Source organism: Canis lupus, chromosome 9 (genome assembly GCF_048164855.1).
Source record: "Canis lupus baileyi chromosome 9, mCanLup2.hap1, whole genome shotgun sequence".
Taxonomy (NCBI): Eukaryota; Metazoa; Chordata; class Mammalia; order Carnivora; family Canidae; genus Canis; species Canis lupus.
The window spans coordinates 60,286,928-60,313,356 of record NC_132846.1 but is presented as its reverse complement, the minus strand read 5'-3'; the positions used below and the strand labels follow the sequence as shown (position 1 = coordinate 60,313,356).

Here is a 26,429-nt window from a genome sequence, read left to right as displayed (position 1 = left end):
ATTTGGTGACTGATTAGATATATAGGAGATAAATAAGTGACAGTAATTTCTAAGTATCTGGCTGGGGCAACTGGGTGAACAGTGGTGTCATTAATTAAAACCTGAAATTGAGGGCAGCCCGGGTGGCTCGGCGGGTTAGTGCTGCATTCGGCCCAATGTCTGATCCTGGAGACCCGGAATCGAGTCCCACGTCGGGCTCCCTGCATGGAGCCTGCTTCCCTCTGCCTGTGTCTCTGCCTCTCTCTCTCTCTCTCTCTCTCTCTGTCTCTCATGAATAAATAAAAAAATCTAAAAAACAAAACAAAACAAAACTGAAATTGAGAGGAGGAAACTTGGCAGGGAATGCGTGAGTTCAGGTTTGGACATATTAATTTGGAGATGTTCAAGAAGTGATACCATACAATAGGGACTGAATATATAAATACATGCCTTTTGAATTCAGTGCGAAAATCAAATTGTATGTACAGATTTGGTTGCCACCAAGAAACAGATGGCAGTGAGGGTGTAACTGGATGGAATCACCTGGGTGATGTATTAGTGTCAGAGAAAGGATTCGAGACTGGAACGTTGGGATGCTCAACATGGCAAGGGAGAGAAAATGTGGTCAGAGCTCCACCAAGAGCACCAGGAAAGAGCAGCTTCAAGGAAGGTTGGTGAGAGCAGAAGTGGGTGGTCTGCAGCATTAGGTGTTGCAGAGTCGTGAAATGAAATAAAAGCTGAAGCATGTACAAGGACAGGCATTGGGGGAGCTGAGGTCCCATCTTTACTTTTCCTGAATGCCACCCCCCCCACCTTGTTTTTAATATAAACTGAATGTAATGGCTCTATTCCAGGACCTTCCGATTTTCTAGGATCCCTTCTATCTCAGGGACTTTGCACCTGAGTTTCCTCTTCCTAGAAGGCTCTCACTCCAGCTGTTTTTTGCCTGCTTCCTTATCGTCCCTTGGTTCCCAGGTCTTGCCTGAGCTAGGTTCTAATCTGGATTATGTCTTCCTCCCATGAGTCCTCAAGATAGATCATACTTCTTTATATGGCACTTTCACAAGAATTATGACATAATTATTTGTAAAAATTTACTTTGTTTTTTTATTTCCCTACCTTGCTATAGGTCAAAGGGAATAAGGATTTTACATCCTTTGTTCAACTCTGCATTTCCAGTGTCTGGCAGACTGCCTGCAACATAATAAGTATTCACACATAATTGAGTTTATTTATTCTATTCATTAATACAATTTATATGCTGCTTACTATATGCCAAGCATTCTTTTAGGCACTTTATAAATATTAACTCACTTAATTATTGAATGGAGAATATAGTAAACAAGGATGAGAATGGAAAATTATAGACCAACTGCTAAGAACTTCTTTCTGGGGATGCTGTTCAGAGTTATGAGGAAAAATGGGACTTCAGAGACAAGATAGTTCAGTGGAGGGGGACACATCCTAGAGCTTAGATGTCTGGGAACAAATGCTACCTCCGCCCCTTCATAATTATGTGAGTTGGGCAATCATTTCATCTTTCTGATCACCTAATCACATCCTTTTCTTCATCTATGTTATGGGGACAATAATACTCTTTACCTCATGGGTTATTATGAGCATTCAATGATTTAATGTATGTCAAGACCTCAGAGCAGTGTTTGGTGTGGAGTAGACCTTGTAAGTCTTGCTATTATATTTCATATATTCTAACATTTCCCCCTCATCCCTTTTCCTACCACTTTCCCTATTTTCCATATCTGTCATGGAAGCAGGTCATGGACATTTGGCTATCAGAAACAGCCTAAAAATTAATTTTACCTCTGAGCATATCTGCACTCTCATGTGTCATTTATTTTCTAGTGACCTGAGTGGGTTTCAAACCCTTAGGTTTATATCAGTCCATTTGATGCTCTTCTAATTGAAATTACACTGCTACTGCTTATAAGCAGAATGTAATTACTTCATCTGGCATTTGAACATGGCTATAGGCTACCCCATTAAAAATTACATGACCCTTTCAATGACTATATTAACTTTTTTTTAACAGCAGTGATGAAGAGTAGATTAGAGCAAGTCTCCTCAATGTAGAACAGAGAAATGGCACCATATCTGTGGCCTCTTTCATAAGATGAAATCTACCGTTTATTTCAGTTAAGTTATTGCTATCATATTATGGAAATCCAGAAAAGTGGCTTTACAATGAAATGTAATTAATTGTTTAAATCATTTACGATGGAAGTTCAAGAAAATATACATGATAACATAATTTGGGTAGACAGGTTTTTACAAGCACAATAAAAAAGACAAAAATTTTATGGAACACTTTGATAGGTTTGGGAAAATAAATTCAAAATATATATTAAAATAAAAACAAAAAGAGGAATGACAAGATATATTTTAGTTATATGTCAAAAAGTCATTCTACATATAGGAGGAACTCCTAAAAACCAAGGAAAAGATTAACAACCTAATAAAAAATAGATATATACAAGAACAGGCAATTAACACATATGAAAGAAGTCAAATGACCAATAAAGTTTGACACATTCCACTGCCAAGTCACGTATAATTATGTTCTTTTTTTGTGTATTGTATTATAAATATTGAAAAAATGATTTCTAGAAGCATCTTGAATGCTAATAAATAAGAAACTTAAATAAGTTGTGTACATCCATATCATGAAATACTTTATAGCATAAAAAGATTAAAATGCTATTCAAAATTTTGAAAATGATTAAAAGAATTAGGTGGATCTATACACTGATATAGAAAGATTTGGCAACAAATACTACTGAATGAGAAGAAAAGTTCAGAATAAGAAGTAACATGCTTATTTTGGTAAAGGAACACATACACACAATGCAAAGAGATATATGTAATAGTATATATGTATTGTGTGTCTACGTATATATACACAGACACACATATATACACATGCATACATGCACATCCACAGATTCATGTCTCTGTATATATAAATACATGCATGAATTTACATGCAAACTTACTGGGTAAATGCCTAAGAAATTTTTTAGCAGTGGTTTCAGACTGGGGCTATGACATGAGTGAAAGTCTCACTAAGTTCACATTTAAAAAAAAATCAAGCTCATGAGTATTTATATAGAAAGGTTTTTTTTTTTTTTTTTAAACATAGAAATACTTTTAAGGAGTTCTTTTCAAGGCTGAGAAATAAACATTTTTATGTTTTCCTGATGTGTATCACAGGTTTTCAGTTGGGTGATTTGGTAATATGTGTTTCAAGTCTTAAAATGTGCTTATTCTTTAAACTAGCAAAACTACTTTGGACACTTATTTTGAGAAAATATCAGCAAAAATAAATCTATATATGGGCTCATTTTAATATTCTTTATGGTAGTGGAAACCTGGAAGCAATTCAAATATCTAACCCTAAAGTATTACAAAGATCTATAAAATTACACAATATACTATACAACCAGGGAAAATCACATTTTCAGAGTCTTACACTCTAGGACATTTTGTGAGATATAATATTTATAAAGCAGATATAATCCAAGTCACAGTTTGATTTCACTATGTTAAAATATATATTTAATCATAGAAAGATTGGAGATAAGTATATGAAATGTTATGGTGTTTATCTCTCGGTGATTACGTTATAGGTAGTTTGAAACTTTCTTTTTTGTGTTTTTCAGGATACCTCAAATCCATTCCAAATAAATGCTATATTTTATCATTAACACAATTATATTTTATTATACAACATGTTCATTGTGGAAATATTGAAAAATACAGATAATCAGAGATAACTGTTTAATAATTTTGACTATGGTTTTTATAAATATTTTTATTACTGTATATTTGGTAGGGAGAAGATTATAGTATATATGTAGTTTTATAGATGGTCTTTTTATTCTAATCACATCTCATGAGCACATATTCATGTTAATATATATTCATTTATAACATAATATATAATTATGTTTTATTTTATTATGTGGATTACCTTAGTTTATTTGCAACCAAGATATGTTGGCTATTTCAGGTGTTTTCAAGTATATATTACTATAATAATACTATCGTAGAATAGCTGTAGCTAAATTATTTTTTAAAAAATCATTGGTTATTTCCCAAAGAGAAAATTTTCTAGGTAGAGTTGATATTTCAAAGAGTATATAATGGTGAGATTTTTTGAGTAATACTAGTACTTTGAATCAGATTTATAGCAGTTTACAAATCCATGTGCCAATTTGCCCTTTACTAAACAGATACTCTTGCAATCAAGGAAAACATAATGTTGTGTTTTTCAATAGTCAACCTATCAGTAAATCATCTATCCAAGAAGTCTTTCTCCATGGTAATCCAATTTACTTCTCTAATGTTTATTCTGAAAAGCATAGTATACACTAAGTCTGGAGGTGGAATTTCAAAGATGACCAAGCTAACATCTCCTCTTATTTAGACTCTTCTTAGACTATTATATGGAGACAGACACACAGTAAATATGTGGATTTTGTAAGAGTATACAACTATACAGTGTAGCAAAGTTGTTTTATTTACTTATTATTTTCAGAATCATAATGACACCTATTGAGGCAGGCATTTTTTTAAAGGTTTTATTTATTTATTCATGAGAGGCACAGAGAGAGAGGCAGAAATATAGGCAGAGGGAGAAGCAGGCTCCCTGTGGGGAACCTGTAGGGGACTTGATCCCAGGACCTGGGATCATGCCCTGAGCTGAAGGCAGACACTCAACCACTGAACCACCCAGGCATCCCAGAGGCAAGTATTTCTGATTTCAATTTGCTAATTTGGCAAAAGAACCAAAGAACAAACTAGTATGTATATTGGCTTATATATGCATCTATTAAAATATTAATATATTAATGCACATTAATAAACACAAGCATATGTTTGTATCTCATATAACACTTCGAGATACCATAAATTTTCTTTTTTTTTTTTTGTCTCATTTTCTTTTGTGAAATCTGCTGACATATGCCTGTTATCACTTGGTAAGCTATTGGAAATCACCTTCCATTTAACAAGGAGTTATTGAGTATTTCCTATGCATAAAGCAACAAAAATAAAATGTAGTCCCAGCACTTAAGACCCTTCTTTACAGTCTAGTGAAGGAGGCAGTGACCAAAAGCTCCTATGATCTTAATGTAGCTAATGCATTTATATAAAAGCTGATCAGAAAATTATAATTGGTTATTTAGTCATTATCCATGCAACATAATCATTGAACTCTTACTAACTACCAGGCTCTGTGCTTAATACAATAGAAAATAAGAAAACCATAGATGCTTCCATCATGGAGGAAAAGATGAAAGAATTCTCAGTTGGGGGAATATATTTTAATCTGTTTTAATTTTTTTTCTAAATGTAAGTATTCAGTACCTGCCTTGTTGTGATGGCATTTCAAATTGGAATATGAAAAATGCAGATAAATACATGAGTTTTTAAGGGCTATTATAAGTAAAATGACAGAAGTAGAATTGTCAGGGTTATTTTTTACTTTTGCTTAATCAGGTAGAGAAAATTGTTATTCTTTCCCTAGCTTTAAGATCTTAAAGAAAAATTAACACAATAAAATCATACCATTGGTTATAAGTTCTCAAGAAAATACAACACAATTTGGTTATATGTTAATTTTCTGAGTTGAGGAAGTAGGGAATGTATCAAAAGAATGGGCTTACAATATGAGATATTATTTTGGAAATAATCCAACATAAATGTCAGTGCAGATTTTTCCCTCTTGGGGAGCTAAATGTGTGTATAAGTTGATGCCAGATGTCAAAGAGGACATTTAGTGAGCATGTTTTAATGGCATTATGGTTTAAGTATGTATCATAGATTTTATTTGTTCTGCCTGATATTAAAAAATTATTTATTTTTAAAATATCACATCAGTCAGACCTCTGTATATAAAGCATTTATTCTAAAACATAATACTCAGAGGGGTGCCTGCGTGGTTCAGTTGGTTAAGCTTCTGACTCTTGATTTCAGCTCAGGTCATGATCTCCGGGTGTTGGGATACAGCAGTGAGTGAAGGTCCCTGCTCAGTGGGAATTCTATCTGAGGATTTCCTTCCCTCTCCCTTTGCCTTTACCCCCAGTCTCTCTCTCTCTCTCAAATAAATAAATAAATATTAAAAAAATAATACCCAGAATATCTTCACTTTCCCTGATGAACAGTTATGCAACTTACTAAATTCTAACTTACTATAAATTATTTACTGACTACAATGCTTTAAGGAATTTATGTGAATTTACTAAGTGGATTGACACATGATTCAGTTCATGATACCTAAGTGGAATTAAATGGATTTATCATTCATACCTCAATGATACATATTAATTGATAAGACAAATTAATAATAAAATGAGAAAAAGTATTGACCAATCATTAGATTGAAAGGAAAAAAAATCCTTGATAGTCTATTAGTCAACAGCTTTAATTAAGTGTCCATATTACTAGCTATAACATTTTAAAACATTACTCTAGTATTTTAGGGTTTTTTTTTTAATGCAGTGCATCTTAGAAATGGTATTGTACAAAAGTATTTGAAAACATGATTTCGTTTATGCCTCATTTAGGTTGTGTTAATGATGTTGGGAAGTACCATCATTAGGCAATTATAAAGGATATATTTCCTTCTTTGATGGAATCATTAAAGACTATTTTGTTTGGGGCGCTTATTTCAGAAAAAAATAATTTCCTGGAATCAAGAAATATGAGCATTATTTATAAACCATTATATTCTGTCTATAATCATTACAACTTTGTGAGAAGTGGAGAAGGAAGAAAAAGAAGAAAATGATACATACTGATGAGCTTGCTGGAAAATTGAAAAATTAGAAATATGATGAGTGGTATCATATTTCCAATCTGCTTTGGCTTTTCCTGTCTCTTGAGGTCAACATGGACAAAGGAGACTAATCAGCAGAGTTTAGAACATGATAGTTGAAGAGAACAGGTCTTGAAAAGAACAGTTGGAAGACAGCAGGTCTTGGCTCCAGGGGGAGGGTTTTGGCAATGTCTAGGTAGACCAGAGCCAAGACGGCCAAAGTTTTTGGAAGTATTGCATTTTTAATAAGGAAATCCAAGTGCTGACCAAAATCAAAGTTGAAATGCCTCCGAATACTCTGAAGAAATGAGGCAGGTGATAGAAGCCAAAGTCATAGATGAAGTGCCCATGGCTTTGCTCCCAGGGTTCTAGCTATAAGACTCTCTCCAGAGTCCACCCTGGAAGGCTTAGGGACCTGAATAAGCCTCCTGAAGGACCTGGCTTAAAATAACTGATAAATTCAGGTACTAAACATGGGAAGAAATGATAAAAGATATACAGTATTATACACACACACACATATTTTTTCAGAGATTTTTTTAAAGGAATAATTGACTTTTAAAAATACATAGAGACGTTATACCAAGAACATTTTTATTTGATATAGGTCGGATGTGTAACATTTCCAGGGATTTTTCAGATATTCAACTAACAATCCTGAATCTGTACAAAGCGATGCAAAATATAAAGACTCTGTATAGTTTCTTGAAAAAGAATTCAAGTGATCTCAGTTGTGGAAAATTTCTGCTTTTTTTCATTAAAAAAAAAAAAACAGTGTGAAAATAATGCTTTGGGATATCTGCTGCTAAATTTTTAAATATAAACATATAAATAAAAAATGAACCTAGTGTTTGATAATGAAGATTCTTATGAATCTTTGTGATTCATAAGATCACTTTGTGAAAGCCTTCACCAGATCAAAAACAGTGAGATGAATATATGAATAATCAGTGGATCTACAGGATGGTCAAAGTCATAAAATTGTCCACAAAGCTACTACTAAAGTAAATAGTCTTTGTACACTTCATACATAAATGATTGAAATTTCCTGGAAATTCCACAATGTTTGAAAATTCTCTGCATCCTGCCCCAATTTTTTTCCCAGCAAATATCAATAAATATTTAATGTAATCATCAGCTAAACTTTAACTTCAGAGATGATGAAAGCATTTAGTATTTTGATTATCTAAATTGTTGGACTTTGGCTTACATATCCTTATCACATAGACTCTTCCAAGTGGTGAGCTTGCTAAAGGTTGTTCTAAAAGTTTTACCCAGATACCCCAGGAAAATAAGTTAGGAGGTTTAGCCATATAAGAGCTTACCAAAATATTCAATTTTTATATGTAACTAATTTTGTCATGTCTTCACTTTTTCCATTAATTAAGATCAAAGAAACATGCATTACTTTCAAGTTCTTGAATTTTCATTGTATGTTTTTAATGTTTATTAAATTTTAAATTAAAGTTTGTTCACAGCTTCAACCACACAGAAGGTCTAGGAAAAAAAGGTGGCTTTCCTTGTCTTTGCTGCAGTAACAAACAATCCCTGGTTTTTCATGTCTGACCACAGCCAAGTTTTAGTTCTTACATATAAGTTGGGTGGCTATGGGTTAGATACTGCTGCACTCCATGTGTCCTTTTCATCTTGAATACTAAACTGAAGAAGCAGTCTATATATGGGACATGGCATTTTTATGCTGGAGGGAAAAGAGAGTGATCATACACACTCACATGATTATAATAAGCTTTCCTTTCATGATGTAGATACCAACATCTGTCTCAGACTTTAAAGGAAATTAAAATATTAATGAAGTCTGGTGGTAATGGAAAAGGGGTTGTAGGCAAAGTTTTGATGGGCCCAAACTAAGGCAGGGCCAGGTATTGGGGAAAATGTAGAAGAAGAGATTTGATAAACATTCCAGATAATAGAATTAATATCACATGATCTTTAGGTGATATCCTCTAGTCTTTGGCTTTAAAACTCATTTTCCGCTGATGATTCTCATTTTACTACACCAGCCCTGATCTCTTGGTTGAGGATTAGACTGCTAAAATATGATTTAGGTGCTGGATATACATCTCACAATAGTTCTATCTAAAACAGTCTTCTCAATTCTTTGTTCCAGCTTTCAGCTTAATCTTCTCCACATACTTTTTTTTTTTTTATCAATAGATAGTTGCTCAAATCAAGAAGCCAGAACCCATTTATTTCTTCCTTCCTTTCTTTTTTGTTTTTCACTTTTCCTCTCCTTATAACTCATCTTCTGATTCTGACTGTTCAGTCTTCAAAATATGTCTTATATATTTCCAGTTCTCTCTGGCACCACTAACACCATTCTAGTGGAAGCCAGTTCGGAAAAAGTGGTTAAAATATGATAGGTCTTCCTACCTATTAGTTGAATGAATGAATGTTACTCTATTTGGACTTTTCTCTCTCTCTCTTTTTCTTCTCTTGTCCATTCTCCACACCTCTGATAAGGCAGATCAGATCATGTTACTTCACTGCTAAAAATATTTCATGACTCCAAATAGTTGAGGTATCTGCACATACGTTTCTGGAGCTCACTAAAGCAGAGAACATGGAGATATCCATGTGGGATCATTAGCATATGCAAACAAAATTAAGAAGCACATGTTTCAGTCAAGGATAGTGTAATATTTTTCTATTGCTGCCATAATAAATTACCATAAATTTTGGCTCAAAACAACCCAAACTTATTATCTTACACCTCTGAAGTTCAGAGATCCAGACTGGCTGGACTAGTTCTGGGTTGCATATGGAGGAGATCAAGGTGTTGGTTATCTGGTCTCTTATTAAGAGAGAGGTTCTGGGAAGAATCCATTTCCTAGCTCGTTCAAGTTTTGGCAGAATCTAGCTTCTTGTAGTTTCAGGATTGAGACAGTAAAAGATGATAGCATCTGTTCAAGCTGTCTGACAGTCAGGGAATGCTGTAGCTCCAAGAGGCTTCTCTCCAGTCTTGGCATGGGGGTCCTGACGTCTCAAAACAAGAAATGGCATGCCGACTCCTTCTCTTATTTGGAACCTCTCTGACTTCCCCTTCTACCATAGCATCTTCCTTGCATGCTTTTCCACCATGTCTCTGTCATGGAATCTCCCATCTTTATATTTTACTGTTAAGGGCTCCTATAATTAATTACATTGATCTCACCCAGATAATCCAGGGCAATCTCTCTATCTTAAAGTCAGCTGATTAGTAACCTTAATTACATATGCAAAGTCCCTTTATAGCAATATCTAGAATAGAGTTTGACTAAATACTGAGGAGATGAGTCTTGAGGTGCATCTTTAAAATTCTGCCCCTAATGGAAAGCATGATATAATTCCTAAGAAGTGGGGCAGTCTGGGTGGCTCAGTGGTTTAGCGCCACCTTCAGCCCAGGGCTGATCTTGGAGACCTGGGATCAAGTCCCAGGTCAGGCTCTCTGCATGGAGCCTGCTTCTTCCTATGCCTGTGTCTCTGCCTCTCTCTCTCTCTCTCCCAGTGTCTCTCATGAATAAATAAATAAAATCTCAAAAAAATAAATTAAAAAAAATTCCTAAGAAATATACACATCTAAGGGATTGTTAAAAGAAGAACAGATATGAAAAATGCCACTTGGATTGGTAAAAGACACAGTGGAAGAAAATGGTATCTCGAAGTTAAAGAGTGAATGAGTCATATTAAAATGTTAGAGAGGAAAAAAAATAAAATAAAAAAATAAATAAAAATGTTAGAGAGGAAACTAGGGTACTTAAAAATTAAGAAATCATTAAGACTTTTAAAACAGAAATTCTGTGGACTGATGTAGATGCAAGTCCAATTTTAGTAGGTTAAGTGATGACTCGAATATTATAAGTTTGGACAAGAGAACTTAGAGTACTATTTCCAGAAAAGTGATGGAGAGATCGGAGAAAGACAGTCAGGAGACAGTGCTCTTCTGATGGGGATATTTGATGGAACAATACAGTTTTCTTTAAACCACAAGCTTGTACCTCTGAAGAAGCAGAGGTACAAAAATAAAATATAATAAAGCTGAGTCCAGTCATCTTCCAATAGTATTTCCTTCAGTGATTCATAAATATTTAGAGCCACATTTGAAAAAGTGTCATGTAAATCATATCACCACAACCTTTGGAAAACAGCTTTTATAAAACAAGTCAGATCTTCCTATTGTTACGCAAGGAGATTAGAACAAGAATTCTTATTGTAAAATGAGACAAATAACAATGATCTCAGGATAAAGACAAACAGCTTGATTAAATTCTTAAATTCTTATCAAAGAGAGATTTGAAGTCTTTAGAAGTTCTCATGGTGTTATTTCCAATCAGGCTTTTTGTTTGTTTGTTTGTTTGTTTTTTTGTTTTGTTTTGTTTGTTTGTTTTTGTTTTAGAGGTTAAACTCTACACTTTCCCTACATTCTTGTACTTTTTAAAAGAGGCGACTGATAGATGCCAGTGGTCCTTCATAACTTTGAAGGAGGCAAACAAGATTAAAGCAAAGGCACACAAAGTTGCTGGTATGCATTTGCAAGAAGTAAATGGGTGCCATCTGTGAGAAGATTTCATTTGCTGCCTAATTAATTCTCCCATGTTCCCTGGTACACCAATGCAAAGCTCATAGATACGATTGGAAAAGGGAACAGATGGCATCTTTCAGTTGCCTATTGACTACTGTGATCTTCTTGCTAATTAATCTAAATAAAGCACCCATTATTTAATCTTAAACAAAATTTCAACTGGGTAAGGTTTTGAGGTGTCATTAAGAAAATGTTTTCCTTTGTTTGTATTTGCATAAATCATCCCGGTGTTTACTCTGCATTTTAATGACTCAGAGAAGTTGCAGAAACACATACACCAGTTCAGAAAGCCTTCTTCCCCAAATCCACCATGAGATAACTTTTAATATTAGAACTCTAATCTGGTGACAGCTGTCATAGATTGAGTCTGAGTTTTTTAAGTTACCAAAGGGAACAAAAAAGCTAACAAAACATACACTCTTCATTAGAAATCCAAGAAATTTTTTGTCAGCTATACCTAAGATAAAGTACCTAGAGGTTGGGTATTTGTAATGTTAATTTTTAATTTGCATTAATAATGTTTTAAAAAATGGGTTTTTCTTTTAAAGTTCCTGCATCCATGGGTTTCCAAAAATATTCTCAACTGATTTTTACCTTTATATTTCAATTTTTTTTTTCTGTATTGCTTCAATAACGCAGGCAAGCCTGTCTTCCTGTTGCTCACCATCCTCATTTTCAGGAATTTGGAAATTACAGCCTCTTCAATTTTGGAAGAGGTGCTCCCACTTGAAAATAATTTCACAGTATTTTTAGTAAGTTAGTAAGGAAGTTGTATCCAGAAGAGAATGCTTAAGAGTTACATAAGAGTTAGTTTCATTTCCTATAGCTGGAAAAATAATAACTAGTAATATGAATTATTATGGAAAACCAACTCAATTTAACCTCAAGTAGGTATGATTTTTTTATTCTAATGAAGCTATTACAGTAATGGGAAGGTGCTTCTATCTTAAAAAAAAAAAACATAAAAGCATCTTAACAGTAAACAATTTGGGTTTCTTCCAGCAATGTAAGATAATTTTATATTCGTTGCCCCTAGAACTTCTTCAGTAAGTCAAGCAATTTAAATATCTATTTAGAGTAACGTTTTTTGTTGGGAAGTAGCTTGTTGGTGAAGAATTGATTCTTTAGAAGTTCCATTTTTCTTTATTGTTCAATTACAGCACTTATCATGCTGTATTTCTATTCATCTTTTTTTGTTTGTTTTTAACATGACTAACTTTCACAAGTCTGAGAGGTTGGTGCTAGAAGTCAGAGATGTGTCCAATTTATCTTTTTCTCCCTCAGCATGTAGAGATATGCTTGGCACATAGTTGGGAATCGATGAACTTTGCCCAAGTGAATGAATGATTACATTTTACCTGAAAGAGTGATGATACCACACAAAATAACATCAAAGTACACTTTACTCAGGAAAAAAAAATGAAGCTGATTATTGGATGGACATGAGGAAACCCACAATATTTCTCTTAAAAAAAAGGAAACAAAACCAAAAAGATTCATTCATTTCTGAGTTGAAATGTTTCCCTCCTTTCGTTTCACTCTGGTTTAGGCTTCAGAGATATAACAATCCCTAAAGCAGCTCTTTGTAAAGCACTTAGCTGTGCATGACTGCTGGTTCCTTAGGCAGTGAGGTACAAGCCACAGGAAGCTTATCCTTGGCTTCTTCCATCTTGGGCCATCCTGACCTTGGCTTGGGATTGTTCTCTCCCTTCCACCCCAGCTTGAACAAATGTCAAGCCCCTTATTACCTCCAGCCTGAAATATTTTCTTCTTTCTGATCACAAATTAATACATATTTGAGATCTAGATCTTGTTCTTACCTGATTCTTTAAATACTAGATTTCCATACACGGGAGTTTGAAACAAAATATCTGAGAGAGGCCATACCTGTTGTCTAGTGTAATTGTTCTCCAAAACTTGTCTCCAATACTCCTGATGAACTATATCCCAGGCTCTGCTTAAACATATTCCCTAGGAGGCATTTTGCATTCAGCATTTTATGGCATTTTTCCTTATACTGAGCCAAAATATATTACCTGCTAATCTGTTTGTGAGATAGTCTCAAAGAGATCATATTATATATCCAAAGATAGGCCACCCCCTACATTTGAGGAGGACTTCCTGACCACTCTAGTTATCTATCATACACAAGGAGAGGAAAATAGCATGTCTTCAGAAGGGTCATTTGTGCAGAGTAGAAATGAGAAGCATTTATTGGCAATCAGGATTCATATGGGTGAGGATTCTGAAGAGCCTAGTCTCTAGTTTCACTGAGGTTCCTGAGCAGTCAGTATTGTTTTTTGAACATAGAATTATTTATGTAATTTTAATTTTCCTGTGTGTAAACAAAATTGCAATGAAGACATTGCACACACAAAATTAGTAATATTAAAAGCTAAATATTAGACCACAAACAAAACTAGAAAAATATTTATAAAATATGTATTTATTTATTTTTAAAGATTTTATTTATTTATTTGACAGAGAGAAAGAGAGCACAAGCAGGGGGGCAGCAGGCAGAGAGAAAGGGAGAAGCAGGCTCCCCACTGAGCAGGAAATACAATGTGGAGCTCAATCCAGGGACCCTGAGATCATAACCTGAGCTAAAGGCAGATGCTTAAGCAACTAAGCCATCCAAGCACCCCTATCAAATATTTAAATAAGAAAATAAAAATATTGCTGGAGATGAAAAAGCCACATACTCTAGCAATATTTAAATAGTTAAATGAATGAATAAATTAATGAATTAGTGTATGAATGAGTGATCACGTGAAATAAAGGATGGAGGAATAGATGTAGAAGCCAGAAAATTTTAAGCAAAAGTAAATCAAGGGCAGGTCTGCTACTTATAAAATACCTAATTCTAGTAGTGTGCTACATGAGAAAGAAGTCTTTTGCTAACACCACAAGTCTCTGGTCCAATAAGTGGACCAGAATTGATAGTAATTCATGCTACAAGTAAAAAAAAATTATAATGTTGTAAATTAATAATTTTGAATATTATTTAGTATTTGTGTCAGTTGACTCTGAGAAATCGTATTAAATTATAAAGTGAAATTTTAATTTAGTTGCTTTCATTATCTGTGTGTGTGTATATATATATATCGGAAATAAAAATTTGTGAAAACATAATCCTTGCAATCAGCTAAAGAAAATCACTATCCTATTGATAGAGTCCTAAGTTTAAGTTACTTTTGGATAGTAACTTACAGGACTTTTAGCAGGAAGAGATCAGGTAACTAAAATCCAACCATGTTTATTGAGCATGTACTACTTGTTCACTTTGTGGAACATTTTGCATGCATCATCTCTTCATCCTACCTAATCTTCACAACTCTGTCAAGAAGAAATTATTGTTCAATGTTCTGAATATTAAGAGTAAAACACAGAGAGTTTGAGTAATGGAGTGACTACCCAAGGTCAGAGTTAGTAAGTGGCACAGCGATTATGGAGCTATAACTTACAAGTGCCGTGTCATGGTGGCATCACACTGAAAGGAGAAAGCTAGGTTCTTGTCTCATGGAGTCGAAGAATGAACCTGTGGATAAAGGAGAGTTAGTAAAGTGATAGAAGTTCATTAAGTGAGGATACAGAGAGAGCTCTTAGGAGTGAGAGGGGTCCTGGCAGGGTTGCCAACGTGGGCCTCTACTGACAGTCTTTCATTTAGAACTGTCCAGGGAGCAGTGGCCTTATCATTCTTGTGATGTTTTGGTTTGAGTAAGGACTGGAGATAACATCTTGGATGGTTTCCTTTTGGGTCAGGTTATTCTTTGTTAGTCACAGACGACTGTCATAACAAAACAAAAAACATAACAAAACAAAACAAAACAAAACACCTTTTCCACCCATACCTAGGGCAGGGTGGTCTGCTTTGTTTCCTTATTCTGGTTTTCTTACATCTCAGCATTTTAGGGAGTTTGTTTTGTGAGCCTGATTCCATGGTCCCCTCCTTATCTCTCCCTACCTGGCCCTGCCTATCCCTTACTCAACATCTTTGCGAGAAAATCAGATCAATCTATTTGAGATGTACATCTCTTTTTACTTTCTATTTCTTTTGCTATAACATTTAATATGGGGGTAGTAAGATAAGAGAATATAGATAATCTAAAAAGGGTGAGCAAGGAAAGTAAATACTAAAATGTTTCATGCAGATGTTTCAGATTATTTTAAGCAGTTGTTTCCAGGACATCGGTTGCTTCCCATTTGAGTCAGTACAAGATGCTACAAAGCCCGTAGCTCAGAGATGTGGATAGAATCTACTGTACTTACAGGTCAAGAGCCCTCTTCCTTCATTTGTCAAGCTGCAACATGATTGACTCTATTGTAGAGTAGAACCTGCCCATATCACTGCAGCTTCAGAGTGAGTACTTTCTGGCTGAGCTTTTCATAAGTTTTAAAAAGCCACTGGGACTGGGTCATCAAACAACCCAGACTGATTGGCAAAAATTAAAGGTCAAGGAAATCTAGCATTGAGTAATTTGGTGTCTGCCAATTCTGGAGAATGTTCTTAAAAAAAAAAAAAAAAAGAAAAGAAAGTAAGTAAAGAAGGAAGAAAGAATCGGAGGGAGGGAAGAGGAAGGAATAAAGGAAGTAAGGAAGAAAGGAAAGAAAGAAAAAAGGAAACTTATGAGAGGTGATTTTTTATCTCAAAAACAAAACTAAATTAAATAAGTATTTCAATTACATTGAAGAAAAAATTTCCCAATCAAGGACAAATCTAGCACAATGTCTGGCAGGTAGGAAGGGCTCAATAAATATTTTCATTGAATTATGAAAGAAATATTTCAACCTGATCTTGAGATGGCAGAGTGATGTATGAAAGAATGAATTTTTGTTCTTCCAGATTTCATTCTTCTATTCTAAGGCATTATCAATTTTAAGAAGCAATTGATTCATTAATATACTTTGGGATAAAACTTATAATAATTAAATATAGAGAGTTCAGTTTAAAAATGATAAAATAGGAAAACACATTCATATTTGAATTGAGCAAATAGGAAAAGTCATCTCTGAGTATTCAACAAATTGCCCAACTTTGGTTAAGGCATCTTGGTTGGACCAGTGAAGAATACAAAGAGAAATGGGACATGTTCCAGGCCCTTAGTATTATAAGTCCTTGAGTAATTGAACATGTTGTGCAACTATGGCAACTGTTTCACCTGAGTCTTTTTAAAAAATCAATTTTTAAAGAAAGTTAAGAGTTTGTGTCCATCTGAAGTCCAATTAAAATGACAGATCTGTAGTTTCAGTTGCAAAGGAGGTACAGAAGGGATATATAAACATACTGTTATTCCCAAATTGTAAAATCCATCTCCCATTTAGGTATACAGCTTATTAAACTTCTGGATGATTAAGCCAAGAAAGAATTAGAAACAGCAGTTTTCTTTTGTTTCTGCAGCAAATCCTTAATAACATTTTTATAGCTTGTCTAAAGCAATGGCTTAAATCCTCGTTTATCTCAACATTTTAGTTTCCCTGTCTGTCCATTTTTATATACTCCAGTAAATATCCATCTTCATCATTGCTAAAGATAAACTACTTGTATCCTCATCTTATTCTTCATAAGAAATCCCAGATATTGCTACAAATAAAAGGGGAAAAAAAGAGTTAAGTATGATAATGGTGTGTTAGATAGTATTCAATGTATATCTAAACCATTAACAAGCAAATAGAATATAAACAAATCAATAACAGAACCTATAAAAGCATGAAAAAGCAGGACATTAGTGCTTAAAGAATGTTCTTGTCATTGTATTACTGGAATCTACTACAAATATGTGCCCTAGGGAGTAGTCAATTTACTTTTATTGCTGTTGTTATGGGTTGACTACATCAAGCGAAGTATTCAGAAGAAACTAAAGAAAGGATCCATTTGAAGCAAAGTCTCTAGTCATTTGGTGAAAATTAGTATAAGGTGAAATGCAAAAATCCTAGCACTTGCTGTGTAAGATATCACAACAGTCCAGGAAACCCCAGGAAAGACTCAGAAGTTTTTGACTGTTTACACGCAACGTTTTCATCCATCTGAAGATTTCTAAACATTTCCCAAGGATTTACACCACACATCTCAACCCTCAAAGCAACAGAAATGGAATTTGTGATTAAAGAATATTACTGTACTAAGACGCTAAGATAAGGTGATTTTTTGAGAAGACTTCCCTAATCAAATAGTGTAATGAGCAAAGACATAACAGGTTACAATTCTTCTTCCTACAGCCTATTAATGACTTCCTTCATTGTCAAATCATTATTATTTTTTTTAATGAGTACTTCAGCTGGTTGGGAGTCTTATCTATTATCTAGTAAGGAAGTCCTTATATTTTGTTCTCTTCTAAGTAGTCTGAGCTCTTGGTGGTTTTGTCAGGGAATGATAATTTTCATTGAGTTTTAGCAAAGGGCTCATAACACCAAAAGTTCACAGTGGGTTCTGTTCATAATTCTCCCTCTCCAATTTCATAGTGGCAACATTATCTGATATATTAGCAGCTTGGGCTGCCAAACCGAATACCAAAGATTGGGTGGCTTAAAGAATTTATTTTCTCACAGTTTTGGAGGCGACAAGTCCAAGAGCAAGGTAACATCAGGGTTGGTTTCTGGTGAGACCTGTCTTCCTGGCTTGTAGATGGCTCCCTTCTCACTGTGCTCTCACCCACACTTTTCTCTGTGCATGAGGAGAGAGGAATATCTTTGGTGTCTCTTTCTTTTCTTATAGTGAGAAGAAGAACCTAGGGTTCCAGTAAACTCACAGTAGTGTTGCTGGGATAGTTCAAGTATTTGAGGGAAATAGTGATACTGGTCCTTTGTGACACGATACTACTTCAAGGTTAGTTCACAGTTTCAACATTATTAGCTGAACTACATTCCTTTCGATGACATAATTTCTTTGAGAAGCTAAGTCTTTGGTGGTTGCTGTGATGAAAAAGCAAGTGCCATGTGTACATTAATTAATATATAACAGGAAATAAGGGTGGTGGTTTCCAATGTGATTCCAGGGTTGGAAAATTTTGCAGTGACCAATAGGTAGACACATCTTATTAGTCATTAGTAATTGTAATTAGAGATTGCGGATAAGTATGAAATAGTGTGGGTTTTACTTTATTTTTTTTTCAATTTTTCCATGTCCTTAAGTCAGAGGTATTTTATATCAGTGATTGTTTAATTTTAGAGTACAAAAGAATCTCCTGGGGAAATTGTTATAGAATAGAATCACAGGTTCCACCCCAATGAATACAGATACAATATTTCTGGGATGAGACTCAGAAACAAGTGATTCTAATGCCAATGTCCTTGTTCCACACTCTGAGAAACGATTTCTACATGTTGATCTTTCTAGAGCTTTAAAACTGTTTAAGAGTGGCTTTCTATTTTTAGATGTACCTTCCCCCTTTCCTTGCTCCCTCATTTTTTTCATTTCTTATATGAGTGGGGGTGGGATGCGAGCATCAAACCTTATTGACTCAATGTACTGCCTGAAAAATCTCCATTGTGTTGTGCCTTCAAGCCATTGTAGTGAAAAACCACATTTGTCATTTCTACCTCCCCATATATAGAGTCAGTGCCCTAATATAGACCTGTAACCCCTGTCTGAGACAATGTGGCTTGCAGATCACTACGTGGTGTCACTGTTTGCTCAGACTATGAGTCACTCCCTATTGTACACAATATGGGCTTCCTTTCCATTCCCCTGACGGTAAACAACTTTACTATATTGGAAAGACATGCGGAGAGTGACAAGAGGAGCGCGTTGCTCAAGCTGCTTGTTCCACAGAGCTGCCGACTCGGTGGCTCTGGATTCTTCAGAATGGCTTTTTTTTTTTTTTTTTTTTGACAGGCTTCTGCCTGGATGGCACAATATTTATCTTGCAAGATTGCTCCTGTTTAATGTCAAAACAAATAAACAACAAGAGAGAATCCGGCACAGAAGAAAATGATGGGAACAGATCCCTCTCAGACTACACACAGGAGGCTGCATTTCTGATTACATTTCTGGAGGCAGTCTTTGGAAGCTTCAGGAAATAGGTGATATTTATGCAGTTTGTGTCCAGCTCCTCTTTTTGGTTCTGTGCTTTGCTCCTGTACACTGTCCAGTTACAATTATGTTTTATTGTTTTTCTCTTCTTTGAAAAACCGTATCTAAAAATGACATAATCTTATAATTCAGTCATTTATCCATTCTTGTACTGAGTGTTTTCTACGTGCCAGGCACTGGGCTGTTTTCTTAGAAATAACAGTGAATAAAATAGACAAAGATTTTTCCCAATGTTGAATTCATTGAATATATATGATATCCTGGGCCCTCTGTTTAGTGCTTTAAAATGTCTTTTCTCTTGTAAAGCTCTCCACAATCTAAAACGTAGGCTCTAATATTACCTTGATTTTCCCACTGAGATGACCAAGCCTTAGCATGACTACAGGACCTGACTGTGATCACATAGCCAAATAGAGGATCTCGATTGCAATCAAGGTGATTTCAATATAAAGAATAAATTATTATTTTTTTAAAAGAATAAATTATTAATTAGTGGATTCTGAGGACTAAACTATTAACAGAAACTAAATTACCACCTTTTCCTGAATTATTTATTTAAAAAAAATCCTAAACTAAGGGAATGGACCTGAGGTGGTTAATTTTAGATACTAGCATCCTGGAAAAATGGATCTGGGCAGAGTATGATAGAGATTGCTGGATGAGAAGTGCCTACCTAGAGCCTCTATAAGTACAATGCTTCAACCCATCATGCTTGCTTGTATTTCAGTTTTACAAAGCTTTTAAAAGAAGTATCATCACCCTTGGAAAATGTCTGGCCCCATTTTTCCTATGAGACTGATGTGATGAGAAGTCAGTGTCTGTTCTCACATTCTTCAATTAAGAAAAACTGAAGAGACATCAGTTAAACAGAGGGTTTAAGTCTATGTTGTTAACCATCTAGGACTCAGATCTAGGCCTTGGAGGAAGGTCTAGATGGGAGATAATAAGCACTTGTGAGTCTTCTAGATACAGTTGGTCAATAAAGCCCTGGTGTGTGATTTGTACTGTGCTGAGTACAAGGAACACAGACATTAGAAAGTCAATGGATATTTGTAGATTTGCCCTATTGCATTCTATGACAGGTGGTCAAATGTTTAAGAACATTCTCTTATTTCTTTTTAAGATTTTATTTATTTATTCATGAGAAACACAGAGAGAGGGAGAGGCAGAGACGGGCAGAGGGAGAAGCAAGTTCCCCATGGGGAGCCCAATGTAGGATTCAATCCTGGAACCCCAGGATCACACCCTGAGCCCAAGCCAGACACTCAACCACTGAGCCATCCAGGGGTTCCAAGGGCATTCTCTTCAAATGCTTTGTAAATTACACAGAACTATACTAATGTTAATTTTCATTTGCAGTGATAAATGACAAAAATATATTTTTACATTACATAATTCCAAAAGAGAGTTTAATGGAGGGACTTAGGGAAGATAAAGTAGGTGATGTAGGAGAGGCTTTGCCCTCTTGAACATTTAACACATGGAGAGAGCGGGATAGGCAGAGTCTTCAGAAGGGGAGTGCTCCTGAGATCTGGGACCTTAAATGGCCATGCTCTCTACTCTATTACTCTTCATAAAGCCCCCCAAAGGCTAAAAGTGTTATAAGTTTCACCAAAAGTAAAGTTTACTGTTTTATTCATTTGTTTGTTGAGCAAATATTTATTGATCACTGATAACCTACCAATTAGTCTGTTAAGCACTTGTGACAAACTAGACATAACTCCTTCTCTCAGGGGCTGAAGAAATCTAGCGAAAAGATATCCTACTTTAGACGTTAGACAGGGCACAGGGAGATGCCCGCCTGCGTGGGGTGGAAGCAGGTATTTGAACAGAAGTGAGTCTGGGTCATGCAGGAGTGTGATGGTGACAGTGGGAAAGAGGAAATGGAAACGGAGAGCCAGCAGGAACAGGAAATGTAAGCACCCTTGATGGGGGAGAGGGTGGATCTGGAGACTTCTTTGAACTGTCAAAAAGTAATTTTCGGAATGAGGAAGCAAGAGAACCCAAAGTACAAGGAGGCAGTGGCAGAAGGTAAAAGGTAAAAGCCCAGTAATGCAAGAAAATTGGATTTTGCATTTGTTTTCTATTGCCATGGAATAAAACAGCACTGATTTAATAGCTTAGAACAGGACCCATTTACTATTTCACAGTATCTGTGTGTCAGGAATCTGGGCACAGCAAGTGTCCACTGGATACTCTGCCCCAGGTCTCCCAAGAACAATCTCAAAGTGTCCATTGGCTGTGTACTTATGGGAGGTTCTGGGGAAGAATCTGCTTCCAAGCTCATTCTGGTTGATGGCAAAATTCAGTTCCTTGCTGTTAATGGACTGAGGTCCCATTTTCCTTGCTGGCTGTCAGCTGGCAAAGCCCTCAGCAGTGAGAGACCTCTCTGGTTTCCGCATGTAGGCCCATATCTCAGATGCACACTTATGATCTCTCTGTCTTTCCCTTCTGCTCCATCTCTTTCTGCTTCCAGCTGGAGAAAGTTCTAGACTTCTAAGGGCTCCTGTGATCAGACTGGGTTATCTTGGATAATTCAGGATGATCTTCCTATTTTAAAATCCATAATCCTAATCACGCCAGCAAAATCCTTTTTGTCATGCAATACAGTCACAGATTCTAAGGATTGGATTATGAAAATGTTTGAAAGCTATTATTCTGCCTTTTTTCAGATTTCATTCAAAGCTAAAGAGATCAGTGAGAGAACTTTGTAGAAGTCGATTTTTTTTTCTTTACTGTGAATTAAATAAAACTTGACAAATTGCTGAATTTAGGCCTGTATCCTTCCATGCTGTGACTCTGGGAGTAGGTGTTCAGCAAAAAAGCCTGAAATACTGGGGAGGATGGCATCTCACTATCTTTCTGGCCATTGTGGACTCTATCCTGACCTGGGAAGTGACAGACATGGTAAATATCATCATCATGAAGTCCACTTGTCTAGATTCTTTTTTTTTTTTTTAAAGATTTTATTTATTTATTCATGAGAGAGAGAGAGAGTGGGAAAAAGAGAGAGAGAGGCGGAGACACAGGCAGAGGGAGAAGCAGGTTCCATGCGGGGAGCGTGATGTGGGATTTGATCCCCAGGTCTCCAGGATCACACCCAGGTCTCCAGGCTGAAGGCGGTGCTAAACCGCTGAGCCACCCGGGCTGCCTCTTTTTAGATTCTTTTTTTTTTTTTTAAGATTTTATTTATTTATTCAAAGTCCACTTGTCTAAAGAAGGGATAAGGAGGCAGATGGTGAGTAGTGAAGAATCTGAATAGAACATGGAACTCTTCATCTAGGGGTTGTAAGTTCAAGCGCCACCTTGAGTGTAGAAATTACCTAAAGATATAAATCTTTTAAAAATTGATTTGAAAAATAAATAGAGACATTTTCTATAGAAAGAGCTAAATTTGAAGCTCAACCAATTCCCAGCACTGTCAGTTGGTGATTTTCTTTGATTTTCCTGATACACTTTGAAAGCAATTTGAAAATTATTTACCTCCTCTTATATTTGTAAGCTGACTCCTGCAATTTTTGATTATTAAATATTGAGGAGCTATATGGTTCTGTCATATAATTAGCATTAATATTTTTAAATAAAATTGTTATATTATTTCTTAGATATAGCCAATGGAACCTCATCATAATTACTATGAACCCACAGTAATCTATTAAAAATAGATGAACAAGTTCTATTTTAGCATTTAATTTTATATCTTAACTATCTTTCAATTCATATTTCCATTACCATCTCCTCTGAAATTTTATCCTCTTGTATCTTTATGCATAAAAGTTTACTCAAACCATTAAATATGTATATCTAATATTTTAAAAGGTACTTTAAAAAATTCCTCTGACCATAGATTCTAAATATTAGAAATGTATTCTGTCTTAGGTATCATTACATTATGATTAATAAATATAGACTCCAAACACCATAGATATAATAATAAGTTTTACACATTTAAATAGTAAAAAAAAAAAAAAACCCAAAAACTGTTGGACATGCAGCTCTTAATAAACAAATGGGTATTTAAAATAATTTATTTTCTATATTCATTAACACATATACTTGAGTACTGAAATGACACAAGACTCCATATCATTTAAAAATGTATTTTATATTTTTATAGATAAAATCACTGAGTAATCTTGTTCCATTAATAAGTAGAGGGAAGGAAAAGATAATGTCCATCAAAAGCAAAAATAATTTGTTACTTTATATAAAAAGGCTCTCCTAAGATTTACAAATAACTATTTTATCTGTGAAGTTTTTACCTAGAAACTTTAACTTCACATACTATAATGAATTGGAAAACAAAATTTTATTATTCATATCTTTACATCTTTGCTAACACATTTTTTTTCTATTTTGTAAAATGCACTTATCTTGTAGGTATTTTTGAGGTGGACACAGAGATCCAGAACCACTGTAAGGAGAGAGAACTTGTCTAGTGGTGGGTAGTGTGGTCATCCCATCATTTTGGAGTGATGCTTAACAACATTGATGAGCACCTCTTGCTGCAGATTTCCCAAATGGGTTGACCTAGGCAATGTTGAGCCTGCATCACTTTTAGCTTCTTTGTAGTCTCGTTTCTGTTCCCGCAACCTCTCCTCTATGGGTATTGATTCCAGTGAAAACTTCTTTTATCCTAGTCTTCATCTGCTTCTGGACAGCCCCACCTGTGATGACTTCAAATATAATTTTGTTGAAATCTTGGGCTTCAAATTTAGCTCTTTTTATGGATAATGTCTATATTTATTTTTCAAATAAATTTAAAAAATATCTATATCTTTAAGTAATCTCTACACTCAACATGGCACTTGAACTTACAACCCCGAGATGAAGAGGCCCATGTTCTACTGACTGAGCTAGCTAGGCTCCCCAGATGTCCATTTTTAACTAAAGAGGTTAGCCAAATCAGTTTGAAAAAACTTACTTGCATTCTGTCTGAAAAAGTCTCCTTTCATTTTATATTTCAAGAAAGCACGTTAAAACATTTGTTAAGAAGTATTATTTTTTATAAGCATAGAAATAAATTACAAAACAAATTTGATTTGATGTATTAATAATTAAGATAAAATGCTGAAGTTTTAATAAAATTTTTGTATCTATTTTTATAAAGGTATGAAACAAGATAACAGGCTTTTTACCATTAATTAAATGATAATACAATAAAATATATGATCAAAAGAGATTATCTAGGAACTAACAAGTAGAAAAGAAGGTATGGTTGCTCTGCATATTCATAGATTGAGCTCTTATTTTTATCATCTGAGAATGATTAAATGTAAATTAAAAATAAAAATATATATGTTTTAAAGAACGTGATAAATATGAATTTAATGGAAAGTATATGACACTAAATTGGTCTGAACATTTTCACATTTTACTTTTTGTTAGGAGGTTAATACATATTAAACATTTTATAGGAGAAAAAATATTTTTTAAAATTTTATTTATTTATTCATGAAAGACACAGAAACAGAGGCAGAGGCACAGAGGGAGAAGCAGTCCATCATCGAAGCATTCTGTTTACATTTAAAAGACTCAGCATTATAAACTTCTGTTACTTTGGCTGTTTGAAGGAGCTTTTCATTATAGCTAATAATAAGTTCTAATCATGATGACTGAATTAGTTGAAAAGAATTGCTTATGTTTAGTTTTGTAAACCCTGAAGTTCACACAAACTTTATGGGTGACTTTAAAAAGAAAAAAGATAACAAGTATAACTATAATTGAAAGTGAGCACAAAAGTATTTAGAATGAGGAAAGAAGCCATAACAGCTTACAAATTTTAAAAAGCTGACATACAGCACAAAAATCACAAAACAGATATGTCATGGTATTTTTCTTAATTAACGAAATGCCTGCCATATCTTTACAATTATTTTTTCTAAATTATTGTCTGTAAACATTTTGATGACTTCATATAATTCCAATTTCTAGTATTCTCTCTATATAGAAAATAGAAAGATAATTCAATCTTTACTTTCATTGGTCAAAATTTATTTTTTTTCTCAGAATAATTGGGATGCATAAGACGTGAGTTTACTTACAGACAGATGTGCTTATAGGAATACTGTTTGATGGTTGTGATTAACAAATGCAGGCTTCCTGATAAACTTTATTTTTTAGATTCTCATCAAAAAAGAAAAAAAAAAAACCTTGTAGTTTTGATTACTATTTATGCTGTGTTTTCTTGAAAGGAGAGATTTTGCGTATTGGCCATTCATGCATAAGAACTGATTCCTGGGTTTCTCATTTTTCAAGAATGATCGTTGGAGGAGTTTTCCTTAGACCAACTCTGGCTCTGTGCAGTTCAATCCTTCCTCTTCTTTTCCCACCTAATGTGTTTCCAGGTCCATTAGGCCAAGTTCACATCATGATCTCCAGGTGGACCAGGGTGACAGATAAGTCTGTACAGAGGATGGACAAAGATTTTCTAGAAGCCATTCCACCACCAGACTGCTGGCAAAAATGTAACTGTATGCTGATGTGACAGCAAACCACATAAATACTTCCCCCTAGTGCTGAAATGAACCCATTTGCAGCCTCCGCTGTCCTTGGATAGATCCTAAAAATGTTCACAGCCCATCTAATGCTACCCCACATCAGGAGAAGCTTAACTGAAGGCAGGTTTGTATAGACATGAAAAATGACTTTACCAGATTAATTTAGTAAGTTTTACAGAAGCCCATGACTCTGTGAACACACTGCTAGTGCCACTTCCAGGGCTTCAGGAGGGTCCCTTGCCAGCGAGGATCCTTAAAGCTTAAGCTTCAGTAGCTTTAAGGTAAATCCACATCTGTTTATGTTTAAATAAATGAAAATATTTATTTTAAAGTCCAGTATTTCCCGTCTATGATTTCTGCTTTGTTCTCAAGGGGTTGCTCTCTAGGGAGATGCATTATTTCACAACAGTGGTTTTGGTGGGTTTTGTTTTGTTTCTGTTTCTGGTGAGAAGGAGGATGGGAGAACTCAAGCTGTGAAATAAGAATTGTGATTATTCCCACCATCTT

General features: G+C 34.9%; 1 long non-coding RNA gene across 1 annotated transcript in view; it reads right to left on the bottom strand.

Annotated features, from left to right (window-relative positions):
* The window catches only part of LOC140639481 (uncharacterized), a 34,870-nt gene extending 16,731 nt beyond the window's left edge, over positions 1-18,139 (bottom strand). The window contains exons 1-2 of the long non-coding RNA XR_012036197.1: positions 17,938-18,139; positions 14,858-14,931 (exon numbers count right to left, since the gene is read on the bottom strand). This is a non-coding gene — a long non-coding RNA (uncharacterized lncRNA). The remainder of the gene's footprint in view (positions 1-14,857; positions 14,932-17,937) is intronic.
* Positions 18,140-26,429: the final 8,290 nt, after the last annotated feature.